General features: G+C 41.7%; 1 long non-coding RNA gene across 4 annotated transcripts; it reads left to right on the top strand.

The window, feature by feature from the left end:
* Positions 1-875: 875 nt before the first annotated feature.
* Positions 876-11,997, top strand: LOC125388921 (uncharacterized). 4 transcript variants are annotated; one of them, XR_015001854.2, is made up of 8 exons: positions 876-1,654; positions 1,874-2,013; positions 4,498-4,862; positions 5,199-5,243; positions 9,901-9,976; positions 10,878-11,061; positions 11,617-11,728; positions 11,866-11,997. It is a non-coding gene; the product is annotated as an uncharacterized LOC125388921 (long non-coding RNA). The 4 variants fall into 4 exon arrangements; XR_007228355.3 differs by lacking the exon at positions 5,199-5,243; XR_015001853.2 differs by lacking the exons at positions 4,498-4,862; positions 5,199-5,243 and having other exon boundaries at positions 876-1,028; positions 1,565-1,654.
* Positions 11,998-20,232: the final 8,235 nt, after the last annotated feature.

A 20,232-nucleotide genomic window follows, 5' to 3' on the forward strand; every position in this document is an offset into this window, starting at 1 on the left:
CGACCATAACCGTGCTGAGCACTAACTAACTGCTCACAAAAGAATCCAAAGCATGCTCTCTGCAGGTTGTGGTTCCAGGAGGGAATTCACTTCTATTATTCTGGGTATCTGGCTGGCATCGGTGTTGTTATGCTCTAGTTCTACAGTGGTCAGAGTTCCAAGATGGATGAAGATGACTCCAGTCTTCAAGCAGCTGGTGGATAAGACAACAGCCTGAGCCTTCTGGGCTTCATGCCACGGAGAGTTGTGAACAAAGAACTGTGAGGGACATATTAGGAAGGCATGAAGAAGAACTTTGTAAAGCAGAATTTTATTTTACTTTACTTTGTGTTTGCTTTGCTTGCATGTTTGACTGTGTGCCTAGTGCCTGAGGGGGCCAGAAGAGGGCACTGGATTTCCTGGGACTAGAGTTACAGCCATGAGGTGCCAAGTGGGTGCTGGGAATTGAACTCCAGCCTCTGAAAGAACAGCCAGTGCTAAGTACTGAGCCATCTCTTTAGTCCTGAAAAACATAATTTTCAACAAATGGAGATCAGAAATCATGGTGACTGTCACTACAAATTTGCTACGGATTTCTAAAGTATTCACCCTGTTCTGACTTTGTGTCATGTCCCCCTCTGGTCTCTGGGGCTACACACAGGAGCAGAATGAAGGCTCTGATTGCTCTCAAGGAGTGGGAGAAAACGGGAAAGACTAAACACAGCACAGTGAAATCTTCCTGGAGAAGGCAATCTGGGGGCCGAGTGCTGAAGGATGAGCAGGCCTGTCTACACAGGAAGGAAGGTAGTGGGACAGGAGAGTGTCACAAAAGAGGAGTGATGTCACACAGAAAAGCCTTCCAAAGAGAATGTGAGCTTCACAGGGCCCACGGTGACCAGAGGATGGAGTTGGGGCAGGGAGCACAGGAGACAAAACTGAAGGGCCATGGGGACCATGCCAAGACGCCTAGCTGTAGATGTTTGCCCTTGTGAAATGGACTCAGGATTTCCCTTCCATTCTTGGAGAACCTTCAGGAAATTTTAACATAGGTTCAGTACGACAGGTTTGAGGCTTAGGGTGGGTGTTCTGCCTGGGTATGAAAGAGAGTGTAGAAGGCGAGAGTGGATGTCGTTAATAGCTTAGGAACACATGATAGATAATAAGGTATATGAGAGCTGAGGGGGTGAGGTGAACGGCTGGAAAGCAGGTTGAATAAAAGTTAATGAAGCAGAAACAATACGCTTGGTGGAAAAGGCATTCAGTAGGAAAGACAGGGTCAAAAAGATTCCCTTTCTCCCCCTTGGGTTGTACGTGTGGTGGTACCATCCCTAGTTATAAAATTAAGGAGGGAAGGCGTCAGGTGAGAGATGAGACTAGATGATGAGAGGACAGGTGGGGCTTTAGGTGTTGGTTAAGGGTTAAGATCAATAGATCCAGGCTACAGTAGACAGGTGTCAGGGTAAGTTCAGACAGTGTTTGGAGTAAGTCACAGAAATGAAGAGACCACCTAGTGGTGTAGGGGAGTCTTCTGTTTGCGTGTTGCTTTCATTGGTTGAATAAAGAGACTACCTTGGCCTTTTGATAGGGCAGCCCTTTGGTGGGTGGAGTAGACAGAACTGAATTCTGGGAAAAAGAAAGCAGGGTCAGAGATTGCCGCCATGGAGCCAGCCACCAGGTTAGACATGCTAAATCTTTCCCCATAAGTCATAACCTCGTGTTGAACACAGATTATTAAAAATGGGTTAAATCAATATATGAGAATTAGCCAATAAGAGGCTAAAAACAATGGGACAGGCAATGTTTAAATGAATTCAGTTTCTGTATGGTTATTTTGGGGGTTAAGCTTTCTGGGCAGGATGGAACAAAGGGCCCCACGCTCCTCTATTGCAACTAGGACGTGTGCTGAAGCAGGAAGAAATCGGAGAAGAAGGATACATGCACTCTATTGTTATTCCTCGGTAGCATACACGGATGGCTCTGGACAGCTCAATAAGGCAAGAAGAGGCTATCAGAGGCATGAGAGTGGGAAAGGAGGTAATAAAAGCAGTCATTGTTTGCAGTTAGCGATAATTTATGCTGAAAATTCAAATTATCTACAAATTATTACAAGCAATAAGAGACTTCAATATGGTGGCTTGGCAAAAGAACAATGTCACTTGCATTTCTCCATATAACTATAAAGCAAACTAAAGAGAAAGCAGGTGTATAAAATTCTAATGATCAAATATAATACATCTGGAACAATCCAAGGAGTAATCTCTTTAGAGAAAATGTGTGATTAATAGAGGCTTCTGGGGGAAGGGAGAATCACTCTTTGAGGCTGTGGCCACTGGCAGGTTTCTCATGCTCCAGTGGGTGGTCCCACACCTGTGCACATATGGACGGCGCCAGTGGGACTTTGTGGGTTCTAAAAGCAAAAGTAAGCTGTGGGGAAACTGTTGGGAGGATATGCGAGAGCTGGAAGGGATAACTGGAGGATTTCTATGATCATATTTCATTGTAAACGCACATGAACTTCTCAAGGAATTAAAAAAAATCTTAGAAAGCCCCCAGATTTTTGATTTCACCTACAGATGCAAGACACTTGAAAACTGGTGCTTTCTAGGATGATTTCAAACTTTTTAGGAAGAGGTGAAAAGAGCCAGAAGTAGTTAGAATATTTCTGAAAAATAGCAGCAAAAGAAATTATGGGTTGATGCAGGGATAGGCAAAAAGATGGAAGGAACAGAGAACTGCATGCTTTATCAGTGATGACAGATCACTAAGAAAGAAAGTCACCAAAAAATGCTTATCCATTATCAACATAGAATAAGTGAAGCTGGGGCATTGCCTCCCCCAGTAGCAACTCAGCATTGATCGACCATCTGATGATATTAAAAGCAATGAGAGCAAGTTTAAACTCGGAAAGGTATTCAGAATATGCAGAACTATGAAGGATTAACATTAAAATATGTAAACAATTCGTCTAAGTTAATAAGAACACACACACAACCCAGTAGAAAAATGGAAGGAACACGCAGGCAAAAAAAAACTTTACTGTATGTACATGTAAAGGGATGTGCAATAGCATTAATGGCCAGGAAAAGGAAAATCAGAGCTACAATGAGAGTTATTTAATGTGTTTATTTAGTTAGGTAAAAATGAAAGTGTCTGACAATGCCGACTAGGAATATAATAAATCTTGGGAAAATGTGACATTATCTGATGTTGAGGCTGCAACTGTGTTCAGGAGCAGATGATTCGTGCTTTCTCCAACCAGCAATTTATTTCCTAGTACACACCCGAGAGAAAGTCCGGGCATGCATGGAAACACATGCAGCAATAACCCAGCAGCAGTGTCCACTATAGCAAAAACCTATAAGCAACCTGCAGTGCCTATCTGGCAGGAGGACATGGAGAATGAATGATAGCATAGTTATTCTACAGGTTGTCCCAGTAACCCCAACAAAGCAAACCACGGCAAGTTCCAACAACACGGATAAGTCTAAACAATATCATGCTTATAATAAAGTGCTTCTCTAAATGTTACTTTAAGCACGATACCAAAACTAAGTTAAAATGCTAATGTAGAACATGTGTATACATATTAATATTTAATATTATAAGCTATATGCAGAGGAAAGTGAGGGAATCAACCTGAGATTCTAAAGGATGCTTGTGTGGAATGGGGAAAGGAGGCAGGCAGGGGGAGTGGGACGGCCGGAAGCATATGGCTGGCTGGAGGTCCTTTTGGCTTTCGGATTATGCACTCATGAATTCTTAATAACTTATTAAAAATAACTAAATAAAAGCAGCCAGGCGCTGACCAGTGACAGGAGTGCCATCTATCAAGGCCTATGATGAAGCCAATTCCGTGCATCTGAGGTCCAATTATAGAAAAACAGGTTTTTTGAGTTAATGGATTCATAAACAGAAAATCACTGGTGATGGCGTGGAGGCCGAAACCTGATGCAGGCAGAGCGGTCGCCACAGTCACATGGCACGATGTGCTTACCTTGAGTGTCTCTTTAGGGGATCACAGCTGAACTCAAGACAATTCGTGGGGGTAAAGGTAATTAGGGAAGGCTATTCCTCACCTAAAATTGTTCCTGGACCTTTCCTAAAAGGGACAGCATCTGCCAGCCCATCGGAGCTTAATGGGTGAGGGCCTTTTATACTTTTCTATTGCATCTTTTTCTGCAGCTTAAATAAACTACTATTTGATAAGCTTTAATGAGTTATATGATGTAAGTCACACAGACTGAGGGAGACATATCTGAAACACAGGTTTGTATTTAAAATTGTTTAGACATTGTCTAAAATATTTAAAAATATTTAACATATTTGAAATATGTTAAAATATTTAAAATTGTCCAATTTAGAGGATGAACAGAAATCCAATTTCAAATACAGTATTTTGAAAGTATTTAAAATTCTACACAAAGCATTACTTCCTTTCTCATCATTGCTACCAACTAAAATTTAATCCTACTCAGATTCGGCCTCAGCATTTCACTCGGTGCTTCCTTCCTCTCTCAGCTTAACCTTGTGAGGTCGCCATGGAACTGCTCAGCCTGAGCCACCCACTGTGCCCTGCCCATTTTATGTGACCAGCAGAGACCCTAGTAATGGGATTTTCTCTGCTCACGGAAGTACAGGCTAACTGTGGTTGACTGCTGACCCAACTTTATGAGGACGATTCAGAAACAGTATTCTTGTTACACAGCAAACCTGCCCTTTCCCTGCCCTAAACTTGTTCAAGAGAATGAGGCCTGAGACATGGAGACTCTCACGAAGAAAGCGGCTTTAACTGTCCAGCACGGCGTTCTCCTTCGCAGCTTCAAGTAGAAACTTGGCCTTTGAGACCATAATGGATGCCAACAAGCCCCTCTCTCCAATCTGAGGTGTGTGTGGGGTGGGGGCGGGGAAGGAAGAGCCTCCTGGCTGTGGGCAGTCTCTTGGCACTTTTACAGAAAAACCAGTCAACCCACAGTTGGGGGTTTCACCTTGGCCAGAACTGTGTGTGGATGCTGCAGCTTGTAGGAGACCCGCTTCCTTTGTCTCCCGGTTTAATGTCTTCCCTTCTTAAGTGAATCATTTTTTTCCTGAGGCCCATCTGAAAAAACAAAAGTCTCCCTATAACTTGTTACTTAGTTGCCCTGACCTCCTTGTTACAAAGTTCTGTAATGAAATCCCTTTTAAACATCCCAGAATTCATTTCAAATGTTCTTTCATGGCAGACACAGCTTCTTTGAGATAATGATGATGGAATCTTAACTTGCAAGGTAGGCGAAATGTTCTTCTAGCTCATGAGCCCCTCCAAGGGGATTCTTATCTTTTTATCTCAAGGACCAGACACAAGGGACAATGAGTTTTGGAGAAGGGTGTTTGTCTAGTGGGTTTGGCTATTGTGATGGTTTTTTGGCTTGATAGTCAAATTATATCCTGTCTAGCTTCCCTACCTCGCAAAATTTTTACAAGGAAGCTAAATTTATAGCAGCTAAGTTGAAATTGAAAGTCTGTTGGATGACAATGCTGATTTAGGGCTGGTAGAACTGGTTGGGAAAATGGCATAGGTGTGAGGATAAAGAGAATCTCACGTCTCCATCACTCCTAACCCAAATCTTAGGACCATAATTGTTGGGAATGGCTATGTGAAGATGAAGAACCAATGAAATTGGCCCATCCCAAGGCCCATTGCCCAGGACATTCTCAGAGTAGCAGAGAATGACTAACAAGAGTGGGTGGCTCACCTCTCCACCAGGAGCTGCCTGGGTCTGAGGCAGGAAGGCAAGGGGTCCTGATTTAGTCTAAAAACAAGGGTATCCTGCCCACTACTGCCATGTATGTCTCCCACTGCGGGTCCTCATCAGCCAAGATGAGTTTTCCTTCCTCTAGAAGAGAGGAAGACCAGGTAAATAGGAACAAGGGGATGCTCCTCTCCCTCAGCAGTCAGAATGTGTTTGTTAAAGGAATGAGCGCTATCAGGCGGTGTCACCAAGGAGTTGTCACCACCATTTGCTAGGGGACTTTACATGATCAGCAACTGGGAGCCATTAGCAAGGAGGCTGATGGGCAGACCAATCTGCTGGGCTTCTGGTGAGATCTGCGCAGCCGGAAAACTGCTCGGCAGGCACCTGACGGAGAAGCCTGGGCTTCGCAAGTTTCGAATTTGGCAATGGACATCAGTAGACACATTCTGCGGTTATTGGAGGGAGGAGAATGGATTCCACATTAAGTTCAGAATGTTGGATTTCCTCTTCTCTCTCCTAATTTGGTTCCCTATCCCTAACAAAAAGACCAAAGGAAATACAAGTTCTGGGGCTGGAGAGATGGCTCAGTAGTTAAGAGCACTGGTTGCTCTTCCAGAGGACCTGGGTTCAATTCCCAGTGCTCACATGGCAGCTCACGACTGTCTGTAACTCCAGTCTGAGAGGATCTGATGCCTTCTTCTGGTCTCCTTGGGTACCAAGAATGCAAATGGTATACTGATATACATGTAGACAAAACAATCATACACATAAAATAAAACAATAAATTGAAAAAGTAAAGAAAATGTAGTCCTAAAATCACATGAGATGTCATATAAACCAGAGCAGTTGTGGGGTTTGACATCCATGTTTTAAAACTAACAGAAACTGGGGGGAAAATCAGGAAACAGATTATTAAAAAATTGGGAGTATTGGGAGTAGAAGTGCTATTCAGAGGAGAGAGTCTTCGTGGATGTGTATTTGTGTGTACGAAAGTGCGCATGTAACAAGGTGTGTACGCATGTATGTAGGGGTCAAAGGACAACCCTGAGCGGTGGTCCTTGGGATTGTTGTTTTGAGACAGAGTCTCTCCCTGGCCTGGATCTCACCAGAAGGGTAGGCTAACTGGTCAGCGAGCCTCACCTCTCCATCATGCACCAGGCAGGACTTTTGACATGGGTTATAGAGATTCAATGCAGCTTCTCACAGTTGCAAAGCAAACATCTAGCTGACTGATCAATCTCTACAGCCCAGGAAAGAGTCTTTATCTCAGCTAAGACACAGTGGAGTTTAGTTTTAGTGTTTCAGCTGGCGATCACAAAACTCCAGGGGTTAAGGTACTTTATCAAGCCAAGAGGTTTGCTCCATTCATAGGCTTGTGGGAAGGACACTGGCATCTAGTTGGCTCTGATGAGGGTTTTATGCATGACCATGGCAGAATTATGTGTAAAAGAGGTGAGGGGTACGTGTGCAAGAAGGATTCAGCTGAGGTTTCAGGACTCCCTGAAACAGCTCGATGTCTCAAGACCTCCATCAATCCCTCCTAGAGTGGCACCCTTGACCTAACTGCCTTCCTAATTTAGGCCTGTTCTCTTAGATGTTCTATGACCTTAGCATGCCACACTGTACGCCCAACCTCAGAAAATGTACCCCTGGAGGACAAATCGTATCCATGCCACAGCACTCTGGGGAGCGCATTACAATTTAGGATTGGAAAGATGACAAAATAAAAATGTCCGGATGTTTACATGTGTAACCCTGCTCAGTGTCTATGAAAGGGTAGGGAGTATTTTCTGAGCGACCGGCCAAGCCATGGCACTGCCATTTCTGAGGGTCTCATAGCCATGATACCTCGGTTTAGATTTTAAATTATTAAGGACTGATGGCATCTGGCTGGATCAGTTCTCACATTGGTTTCAGTCCTTAGTTTTATACATGACCCACTTTGGTTGATTATTTATTTGAGAGCACCTTTCAGCTGTGTCTGGACCACAGGTAACCTCACCCCTGCCACACAGACACCTACTCTCCCCTGCTTCCAGATTTTCCCTAGAAAGAGTTAGGCTTCATTTTTGGCGGAAAATTCTTGTCATTATTTCTCTTGATCACATCACTATTTATTTGAATCACCAAGGCTGTGTTAACCAGGTCCTGTTCCTCCACACCGCTGTGAGTGATCCATGTGCTGTGAGGAACGGGGAGAGGACCTCTTAGCCCTCGTCAGATGGGTTTCCTGAGTGATGCTCCATGGCTTAACTGGAATTTGTGTAGTAGTCTAGTGGAAAAAAAGAATGGGGGGGCATTGAGGGGAGGGTTCCTTTGGTTTTCAGGCTGTTAACTGTAATTAGCCTGGTTTCTGAGATGTAATTATCTTGCAATCTCAAAGCAAACACCCCGGAGGAAATTGCACTGTTAAAGACAGCATGGCATTAAAAATAAATTATTACCCCAGTGCCTGCTATTGCTGCTTATGCTTTGCCATTTGTCAGGGTTTCCATTAGTGAGCCCTTGTGCAGGGCTGCTGTTGGGCAGCCATGTTGCCACTCCAGGGTGGGCATGGGAGGCCCGGTTTACTTGTTTGTAGCTCTGCTGTAAAACCATGCTCCTATGGTAGCCAAGACGAAGCTGCACCATCCGTACTCCCTTTAACCGTTCCTGCCACTAGAGTGGCTTGCGTAGGGAAGAGAGCGCTGTGGGAACTACTTAACACATTTGTCTTCACATGTGCTTCCTTACCGTGTGTGTTTGTGTGTCTGAAGAGGTCAGAGGACAGCTCACAGGAGCTGGTTCTCTCCTTCCACCATGTGGGTTCTAGGCTTGAAGTCATGTCATCGAGCTTGGTATCGGGTGCCTGTATGTGCCAAACCTTCTCACCAGCACCGTGAGCCCCTTTTGTCAGCAGATGGTGGCAAATGGCTAGAATCAACCATTACAGTCTAAAGCTCAACCCTGCCAATGTTCCGCAGAGGAAAGTTCAAATTGCTTAGAATTGGCTGGAAGGAAATGAGAGAAATCCTAAGGACTTGAGAGGCAAACCCAGAGGGTTTTAAATGATCATTTCTGGGAGTCACAGAAGCTGGGAAGGTCATAAGATTTGAAATCACAGATGTGTGGGCTCATGCATGCTATTATTCAGGTTGTAGACTCCCCGGCACCTCTGCTTCTGTACCCAGGGGAAGCAGTTGTGGGTGGAACCCTGCTTAAGTTGTGTTCCCACAGCATTGCTCTACCCAGAGGGGTGACAAACTTTTCTAATTTCTCCGCTTGTACAGAAGAGTTTATGAAAATGTGATGCAAGCCACTATGTACGGTTGGTGTGACCTTGATTGAATTATGTATTCTAGCTTTCTCATGTATAAAAGGAGGATAATCATGACAATAATAATATTGCTGGGGTTATTTCAGGACTTCAAACTGCACTGGAGAAGCATGTACTCAATTGACAGCAGGGGTTTTGATGATAATGATGATTATGACCAGGGCAATCATTGTCATCAAGCATTTACCTGGATTCTAGCCCAAAGCCAGCTGTGGAGACCTGGGAGAGGCTGGAAACCCTGATTCCCTTTCTCCATGTTGCTAAGAGTTTGGACCGAGGGGGTAGGGCACAACATATCAATTTTAGTTTGCTTTTGTGTGGGTTCTGTATAGTAAAAATTCCACAGTTCCGAAAGCAAACATTTTAGATGTTAATTCTGTAGTAAGTCTGGCTTTTTATTTATATATTTAACATATAAGAAAGGAAGATGTGGTGATAACCCTATGTACTTCAGAGACAAGGATGTGGCTGTTCAGACAGAGTGCAGCAGGTATGAATCAGAGGAAGGTGGACAGAAAACGTGGGGGCTGTCTATAACCCAAAGAAGGCTTGGAGCTGCTAGACAAAGTTTCTCATCTTTCAATGAGCCAAGCTGATTTGTGTTAGAAGCAATCTGAGTAATAGAAATCCACAGCTTTTTATTACAAAAACCTAATTTTATCTAACGTCTTTACCTTTTTCTTGTTAAATTTCGTCTGCACCTCTAATGTTTCACTAAATGAATTATTAAATGGAAGGCCAATTAAGTCTATCTAGAGTTATATATTACCATTAGGAATAAAAAGTTAAATCAGTTCCTAGTTGTTAGCACAGATTATTAACAAATATACTCACAGGTTTTATGATTATATTTTGATTTTTTTTTTTTTGCAGAGCTGGGGACCAAACCCATAGCCTCACATATAAACAAGTGCTCTACATTGATCCACATTTCCAGCCCTAGTTCAAGGTAATTAATACTGGAGTCTGCCCGAAGATTTCCCTGGGATGTGTTAATTTTGAGAGGAACCTGACAGCTATGGACCTCACTCATATGCATCTCACGGTTGAAGAAGAGTGTAGCAAGAAATTAAATTACAACCTTGCCAGTGTTTAGCATAGCCTAACACTTCCTTTCCCTTCCTCCCTATCTCCCTCCCTCTTTTCTTCCCTCCCTCCCTCCCTTCCTCCTTTCTTTTCACTGCCTTCCTCTCTCTTTCCTCCTCCCCACAATCTTTGTATACAAAACATGTTATTGCATATTTAACAAATGGCAATTATTAAAAAGTTTGGTTGCCCAAATATGTGAGTCAGAGTCAACCTGCAATTCATTCTTCAAAGAAGCTAAAAGAAATAGCTATGGAGATTTCCACCTATGGAAATTACCCTCAAAGTCTTTTCTAATGGACAAAAATCAAACCAAAACCAAAACTGAACAACCTGAAAGTGTGAAACCAACCAGAATGAACACCACTCTGAGGGCCTAGTACAGATTTTAGGAATCAAGGATTGGAAAAGTCTATGAACTGAAATGTAGAGACCCTGAAATAGGTGTGTCAAGCGGGTACTTACTAACCTAGGAGGAGCTTCCAGGGTCAGTTAGGCACAGGGCTTCTCCTTGAGAACCACAAGAAAAAGGGGCAGAGGTATTAGCAATTCCTGCAGCCGGAGATTTGAACTAAGATTCTTGTTCCAGACAAAACTCTCATGGTGTGTACTCTCTGTAAAATGGTGAATGGAAATCCACCCAATGGTTAAAAACAAAGCCAGAGAAACAAAATGTCTGAGGAGAATGCTGAGCTGGCTTCAGGGAGAGTGGCTGAGAGAATTCATAAGAATGATCTTGTTATATTTTTTTTCTTGTGGTCCAGGAAATTCTGGAGGAACATGCCTTAAAACCAGATTGTATGGGATTCCTGCAGCCAAAACTCTGCCAAATATGAGATCACAGCTCCCAAATTACAGAACATACAAGCAACCATTCCACCACAAGTCAGAGTCAGCAGAGCAACAAGAGAATTCTCCACAGTACTGGCTATGTTCTCTAAATAAAGTGTGAGTCAAGAAGAATTAAATAGCGCAGTTTTGGGAAAAGAAGTAGCAGAGGTTAAAACATAAAATAATAGACAATAAAAACATTGAAAATGTAAAGTAGCAGACTGAGGATGACCGACAAAAAAGTGAACTGGGAGATCTTTGGAAGAGACAAAAAGAAAGCAAGATTAAGAAACATGCATAGTAGCAAGAGAAGGGCTTTGGGTATGTGAGATGAGACTTTGTGAGGATGCCATATAAAGAATTGTGGAGGGGCGGGAGATATGGTTTAGTGGGTAAAGCACTCTCCATCCAAGTATCAGTACTGGAGTTTAGATCCCTCAATCCTTGTGAATTCTAGGCTGATATGCCATTGTCTGTAATCTCAGCACTGGGCGATAAAGACCTGAGTTCCACAGTTAGGCTGTCTAGCTATGCTAGTTGAAATTGGTGGGCTCTAGGTTCAGAGATCTGACTAAATATATAAAGAGGAGTGATGTGGGATTCCCCTCTGTATGCTGTGAATATATTTTATTATCATTGGTTAATAAAGAAGTTTCTTTGGGCCTGTGACAGGGCAGAATAGAACAAGGCAAGAATTCTAAGCAGAGATAGACGAGAAAAGAAGGTGGAGTCAGAGAGATTCCATGTAGCTGCTAAAGGAGACAGCTGCTCTGGAAGCTTACAGGTAAATTACGAACCTCATGATAAAATATAAAATAATATAAATGGATTAATTTAAGATGTAAGAGTTACTAAATAAGAAGCATAAACTATTGGCCAAGCAGTGCTGTAATTAATATAGTTTCTGTGTAATTATTTCAGGTCTTGGTGGCCAGGAAATGAACAAGCAGCTTCCATCAACAAAATGGCACCAAGGTGGGCAACTACGTCCACATAAAACCTGAGAGAGCTTGAAAAGAAATTCTAGACACAAAAATACAGAGTTTAGCCCAGCTTCTTGGTAACCATATATTTTTTTTTTTCTGGATGGGCCCTGTTTGCTGGCAGTAAGCAGGGGTGCTGTGTTCCTTTAATAGAGACTTATCATTGGCTATGAAGGCTATGTGGCTTCTTTAGGGGAGGGCTTCCTGGTGGTTTGTGCTAGTTACATGCACAACTTTGGCTCATTGAGGAGGCTGAGCACTTAACTGGGGTCTGTGAACAATGTGTTACAAATTGCTTAATGGTGACATAGACCTGTTGTAACACTGGAACTGAGGTGTTGTGCATGGCTCTCAGAGGCAGTGAACATATCTCTGGCATGTTGGACTAGGTAGAGTCAACAGGCAGGGCTGTAGAGTTCGTCCTAACCACACCTACTTAGCATTTTAAAAAAAGTGCTCCTAGTCAGAAAATAATTACAGATACATATGCAATAAAGACAAATTCAGATGAAAAAGACCTCTAAATGGGCCACAGTGTTAGATCAATGTATGTAGGCTTGAGATAGAGAGGTAAAAGAGTATAGACAATTATAATATAAAAGAGTACAGACAGTCATAGATTAAAGGAGTAAAGATGATAAATATTAAACTTGTAGAAAAAGTAATAGAGTAAGAAAAACAAGCCATGTAAAGATGGAATATACACAAAGACTCTGGATTATGTATATTATTGTGTTTTCTTTGAATATTTTGACTGTGAGTGAGCTGAGTACAGAGAGATATTTGATTCTGGGGACTGCTAAGCTAAACCAACATATATACTTTAAAGGTTTCTTGACTTCAAAATTTGGGTCTAAGGATTTGTTGCTTTGGAAAAGAGGTTCTGCTTTTTTTTCACAGAGGATGAGAACCTGTGGATTGCTTCCAGACTAATGTGTGATTTAATGGACCAACACCACCTGAGAGGTCTCCATGAACCTCCCCAAAATACTTCAGTCAACAAAAAGCAGCAAACAGTTTGGAGAGAGCTACACTCAAATTCCAAGATATTGTTTATAAATGTTTGTTTATATTTAAAGGGGGATAAGACATAGAGATGAATATTCTGCATTGGTACAGATCTTGATCTATTGATAAAAATTTAAGGTCAATTTTGTTATATGTATTTCTGCTCTTGTTTAAGGTATTGTGTTTGTGCAGCTCATTTGAAAATGTAATGTATATTTAAAAGATACAGATTAATAGATAGTCATAGTATAGTCAAACTTGTAGTCATGTTAGTTAGGTTTCCTAGATATACAGAGATAGATATATTTCAGATGGATAGGTATTCTTCAAATCTTTCAGAAACATACAGAATATGGCATTTAAGATGCTTTGAGAACTTAGACTTTTCTTGACAGTGAGACATGGGTGCTTCTGGAAGCACCAATTACTTTAGAGAGGTTGATGGGCATTGAAGAAACTTGTTATGGAATTTGCCTTCAATGTGACAAGGTAATTTCACATTGTCAAAGTGACAATTTGTGCAAGAAACCATTCTTGCCTGGACTCCTTGATGGTATGCTGTATAAACTGGACATGTAGGATGCACAGAGAACTGTCTGCTGAACTTGCCTAAAGAAGGTGAGATGGTCCTTCAGGGTTCCTGCTTCATGAAGGAGTCTGCCAGACGTTCTTCAGCACACAGAAGAAAGTGACTGACAAACTGCCAATATAGGTGAAATTGGCTTCGAAATTTCCTGTTTCATGGAAAAGTCTGCTGAATACTATGGGCTTGTAGGCTGAAGACTAATGCCCAAATGGTACAGAAGAACTTTGAGTGACTTTCCAGGCAGCAAGATGTCTCTGCCAATTCTAGAGTTTTTGAAGTTGCTTACAATGCACTTCCTGTTTACTCAGGTAATATTATAGCCTTCTGGAGTCTTTGATGGAGATGAAGAAAGATAGTTATAGCTATAAAAGATATATTAGCTATAAAACTTTAGACTCAAAACGATAGGATAAATGATAGAATATTTTTCTTAATTTGCCAAATACTGTAACTATAATTCTTGCTTGATAGCTGTTTTGTTATAACTAATTTTGCTATGTTAAAGTTAAAACTTTCCTTTTTATTTAGACAGAAAAGGGGAGGCAATGTGGGATTTCCCTCTGTATGCTGTGAATATATTTTATTACCATTGATTAATAAAGAAGATGCTTTGGGACTATGGCAGCACAGAATACAGCAAGGCAGGAATTCCAAACAGAGACAGAGCAGAAAAGAAGGCAGAGTCAGAGAGATGCCATATAGCTGCCCAAGGAGATACATGCCCTGGAACTTTACCAGTAAACCACAACTCTCATGGTAAAATATAAAATAATAGTAATGGGTTAATTTAAGATGTAAGAGTTACCTAATAAGGTGCCTAAGCTATTGGCTGAGCAGTGTTGTAATTAATATAGTTTCTGTGTAATTATTTCGGGTCTGGGTGTCTGGGAAATCAACAAGCAGCCTCAGTCTATAGAAGAGAGCATTCAAGGAAGACCCCCCTATGTTAAGTTTGATCTTTGACATGCACACTTGTACACATGAACCCCCCCATTGTCATGCACCCACATACATGTGAACATACATGTACACCATACCACACACACACACACACACACACACACACACATCGAAAATAAAGATGAAGTAAAGACATAATAACAGAAAACTGAGAATTTTCCATGATGTTAAAACATATAAATCCCCAGATTTAGAAAATACAGTAAATTCTAATCATTTTTTTCATTTTCAAATAGAGTATTTCCATATTTAGGCACACCTTAAGGTATTGGGAACACAATGTTCCTTGTACCCCAGAGATTGCTAGGAAAACCAGTAATGTTAAACACACAGGGGCCTCTTCTCAATGGAGGAGACAAAGTATGTGTTTTTCCACCTGGAAGACTGCAAGTGGATTTTCTTAAGGACCTGGTGACATTTTTGTTCTCTGTGGAGGCATACCTCACCCACCTTTTGCTATAGAGGCATCCTAGACCATTGCCCATCTTTGGGGGGGGATGTTACATGTACTTTATGGCCTGCTGACCTCTATACTGTCTCAGTCATAGACCATATTAGTTAGATTCTAGGCCTTTTAGCTATAGAACCCACCCTCATGGTCACATGTACTTTGTAAAGGAGTTTCTACGTAGTCACACCTTAAGCTTTTTTGTGAACCTGGACTGGTATGATTGTTGCCTGGAAATATTTTCTCAAACTGTGCTGTGTTTTTAAATAAGCTGACAATGAACCGCTTGGCATTAGATTCCCCAAAGTTTGATTCAGGTTGATGAAGTCAGTCTGATCTGGGTTTTCATTCTCATCTCTTCATGGATCACTGCCTGCACTGACACCTGCAGGGTTCCCCCTCATTAATGAAACTAGAAAACCTCAAAGAGCAAGAGAAAACTTCAAAAGCAGTCAGAAGACAAATTAGGCCAACTTTGTAGATGTTAGACTGACAGCGTACTTCAGGGATAGTAGAAGGCAGAAGCTGGGATTCAACGTGGTAAAAGAAAATAACTGTCAATGTGGAAATTGGTATCTACCCCCACTATCATTCTGTAATGGAGGTGGATACTTTGCAAACATTTCCAGTCAAGAGCAATGGCTGGGACTTCTTACTAAGAGGTTTTTGCGAAAGGATCTTTGTAAAAGGGAAGTGTTCAGTCCTGACTGCACATCAGAGTTACAGGAGGAGACTTAGATACTCTTGAGTAATTGCTCTGAGGTACAGACTGGGCATTGGATTAAAACAAAACCATCGTAGGTGGTTCTGATGTGATGTCAAGTGTTGAGGGAGAGGAGCGGGCCTGCTTTTCGTCCCACCCAGCTAGCTTAACCCCAGAAATAATCACACAGAAATTGTATTAATTAACTTACTGCCTGGCTCATTATTTCTAGCCTCTTATTGACTAACTCTCACATCTTGACTTAACCCCTTTCTATTAACATGTATCGCCACTTGACTGTGGCTTACTGGCATGAGTCTAACCAGGGTCCATCTCGGGCAGGATAATCATGGTGTCTGCCACTCTGACCTTCTTCCCAGAATTCTGTTCTGTCTTCCCTGCCTATCTCAGTTCTGCCCTATCAACTAGGCCAAAGCAGTTTATTTAATAACCAATGAAAGCAACACAAATACAGAAGGGCCTCCTGCAGTCAAGTTTAAGACTCACTTCCTGAAGGATGGAATTGAACTCAGGAAAGAATAAAAAACAAGGAACTTCCAACTATGTGTTACATCTAAACACTCATTTTCTGAAAGAAGAAATAATAAGTAATACTAATGAAGAATGAAAAAGATAGATTATAGGGCTAAAATAACATGTAAGAAGAAGGAACTGATTGGAAGTTCAAGGCACTTGAGGTTCTTTTTTATCACTACTGAGGGAGAGTTACTGATTAACTTAGTTAAGTAATAATATTAAAATTGGTGGATAATGATAAAAGAGTAGGAATTTCATATGTAGTTTCTGATCTGGAGGAGATGATAATTTGTCTGGGGCGTGAACAGAGGAGTATAGCATGTGGAGAGGCCTTTAAGAGATCTAGTGGCAGGTATCAGACATGGGGTGACAATCGCAATAGTCTTTCTGCTGGTCTCTCTGCTTCTTCCCAAAGACCACATTCTTCTTTTGTTCAAAACCCTCCCATTTCTGGGAGTCCTCACATGGACTTAAATATATGTCAGTCTGTCACCCTCTGTCCTTATTTCCCTGTGTTGCTCAGTTTTTTCTTCATCTGGATTCAAACTTGGGTCATTTAGGAAGAGGAAACCTTAAGGGAGAACATACCTCCATCAGACTGGCCTGTAGACAAGCCTGTGGGTGGGGGCATTTTCTTGATTAATGACTGGAGTGCGCTGGCCCAGTCCGCTGTGAGCAGTGCCAGCCCAAGCAGGTGATCCTGGGTTCTATAAGAAAGCAGACTGAGCAAGTCATGGAGAACAAGCCATGACCTATAGGTTTCTGCCTTGAGTTCCTCCCCAGAATTCTCTCAGAATTGGACTACGATCAGGATAAGTAAGCCCAATAAACCCTCTCTTCCCCAAGTTGCTTTTGTTCAGTGTTTATCAGCAAGAGGAGAGCAAAATAGGGTATTCTGACGGCGAATCTCAGCCAATCACATTCTGCTTAAGGTGTGTCCCCCTGGGGCCACACAAAACAAGTAAAAGATCAAAGTGCCTTGCCACTTCTTTTTTTTTTTTTTTTGGTTCCCTGCTCACCTGGTATTCGTGGGACCTCTGGTTGTGTAAGTTTCCCCCTTTTCCCCAATTATTAAAAGCTAAATCTTTTTGTATTGAGTTGGCCTGGTTAATTATCGATCGACCACACCCCTTCAGTATTCCCACTGTCTAACCACTTTACTCTACCCTAGCCTGTCATCTCTTTGCCCTCCTTGAATATAAAATTACTTTCCTTGCCTTGAGGGTTCAGTCTGATTGGAGGAACTATTATATATGTCCTACTAGAAAGCGTTTTGTGCCTCCTAATTTTTTCCTTCTTCAATGAGCTTAGCTATTTATTGGTTTGACAAGCATTTGTAGAGGTATAACAACATGTTAGGATTGATCTGAGTTTACACTGCTGGCCTCAGCTCTGTGCTGAGGGAAGCCCGACTCCCCAGCTTCTTTGCTGGCAACATCTGAGAGCTAGGTTGACACAAAATCAGGGTTTTTCTCCCTTAGTTACAAGGAATAGGTTGGACTATCATCAAATGTGAATTCATCTGTGCCCAGAAGTTCAATTTCAAACACCAATGAGGGTTGGCTGTGCAGACTTTCAAGGTTTAGCTAGGAGTTGAGATTGAGAAGCCTAAAGATCCCGATTTCTGTGAGTTCTGTGCCTTCTAGGGTACTGGGTTCTGGAGCACCAAACAGCATTTCCGTGTGACACGGTGGTGCTGCCTCTGAGAGAGACGGAGCAGTTCCATGCCAGAAGGCACTCTGTGACCTTATGCAAGGCCGTTAGAAAGCAAGAAGCTTTATCTCCTTTCCTTTCTCCTTTTGGGCCTCCTGTAGTTCAAGTTTTATTTACTAAAATTTTATTATTATACCAGCCTTAGTGGCATGAATCAGAATTAGTGAAAAACAAACGATAGAAATTTCTGGTCATAATGCAAGCAGTTTGAAGGGGATGTAGGGTTTTTTCCCCTTTCTTCTTGCAGCCAGCACAGCAATCCACACTAACTGCTAAGTGCTTCTGAGCTGACATTCGTCTAAGCCCGCTTTAATGAACAGATAACTCATTTATAATTAGCAGTACCAATTAATTGGCATGCAAACAATTAAAGTGATTAAAGTGCTAAAGTTCTTAAGAACAGTTTTTCCTAAGTAGGTTATAGACAAACCTTCCCTGACCCTGCATCTTGTTTACAAGATTAAACCACTGGAGCTGCGTTTCTCCATAGATGCTACACGAAGACGTTTTAACTCAACCTTGGTCAGCCATCTCTGATCTGCAACGAGTGTTGGAGAATTCATCATACTCTGACTTGCCAAATAAATACTTAAAATATAAGTTATGTGCACTCTTGGGCCCTTTATATATTAATACTCATCCTCTACCCTCTCCCAGAAGAGTCTCAGTGAATTTGAAGCAGCCAATATCTCATCTAGGTTACTGCTTAGTATCTATCTCATAGTCTAGAAAAAAATATGGGATCTTATTTGCATTGCTGCTGTTTTTATTTGTGTGTGTGTTTTATGTGCATGTTTATGTGTGAGTGTGTACTCATGTGAGTATGCGCGTAGAGACCAGAGAGGGACGTTGGATGCTCTGCTCATCACTCTTTGACCTATTCCTTTGAGACAGGGCCTCACATTGAGGCTGGAGGTCAGCAAGGCACAATGATTTTCCTGTCTCTGCTCCTCTTCCCAGAACTGGGATTACAGGTGAACACGTGATCTTGCCCAGACTTCCCATGGGTGTTGGGATCTGAATTTGGGATTTATGGTCATACCATCTGAGCCATCACCTCAGTCCATATTATTTTAGCTTTTAATGAATAAACATCGTGCATATTTAAGGCGTACAAATCCGTGTTCTGAAACATTTTCTCCTTGAAGATGTCCATGATCTTTCCTCTTGAACCAAAGCAGTTTTGTGACTTATCTGCCTCTAAAAGAATGTTCCAAATATGGTATTATATAACTTCTGAGGCTAAGTCAAAAGAGACATCATGGTTCCTACCTTGTCTACTGACATGTTCACCTTTTAAAAATATTTTTTGAGAACTTCATACATGAGTACTGTATTTATATAATTTCTATTCTTTGTTCTCCACCTCCAATACCACTCGAGCCCCCCAACTGCCTTTCAAGTTCATGACTCTCTTCTTTAAATATATATATATATATATGTATATATATATATCTATATATATATCTCCTGCTGAGTCCATAGAGTTGCTGCTATATTGTAAGAATAGCTGTTCTGGTTGGCAGCCCCGGCAGGGAGCCCAACTAGCAAGCAGAAACCTCACCAGAGATGAGCGCAAATACCCACATCCTCTAAACTCCATGTTCCTCTAGGTGAGAACCCTGCCAGCACAGGGTAGAGAGACAAGCTACCTCATCGTGCTCTTTCTAAATGTTTGGCCCACAAAAAATCTGTGATTGCAGTAAAATGGTCATTGTTTTATGCCTTCACCATTTTGGATTTTGCCTGTAGCAATTGGAAGAAAGGGTTTTCCTGTTGTACTTCAAGTTGTTACAAAATGACGCCCCCTTGTTTTTGCCTCCATGAACATTTTTGGGGTGTTCTATTTACCCTTGAATGCCTTTCCTTGTGCTGTTTGTACTTTTTAGTTTTAAATGAAATCACCGAAGCTCATTGGAAGGGTTGTAATTGTAATCTCCTTTGGTAACTTATTTATTCTGGGGCAGAGGTTAGTAACACACTTTTTCAACTGTCTTGATGGTAGAGAGCACATCTACCTTAGAGACTGTTGGGAGATTTGCCAGTGTCTGGACAGAGTCACCCTCTAGTTCAATGCTCAATAACATTAGGAACTTTGAGAGCCCAGTTATATATCTCCCAGCATAAACTTCCATTCACCTAAAGCACATACATTAGAGTGTGCAGTATTCTTAGAGGATATGTGTGTCCCTTGGCATAAACACAGTTGTTACCCGGTCTTATGCAGATGACTCTATGTTCTCATGGGCTACCAATATTTTGTAAGACTGGGAAACAACAGCAATAACTAAACAAAACCAACTCAAAACAGACTAATAATAAAATATCCTCAAACTCTAATTTGACTGTT

The sequence above is a fragment of the Myodes glareolus genome, chromosome 4, assembly GCF_982192425.1.
Source record: "Myodes glareolus chromosome 4, mMyoGla1.1, whole genome shotgun sequence".
NCBI classification, from domain to species: domain Eukaryota; kingdom Metazoa; phylum Chordata; class Mammalia; order Rodentia; family Cricetidae; genus Myodes; species Myodes glareolus.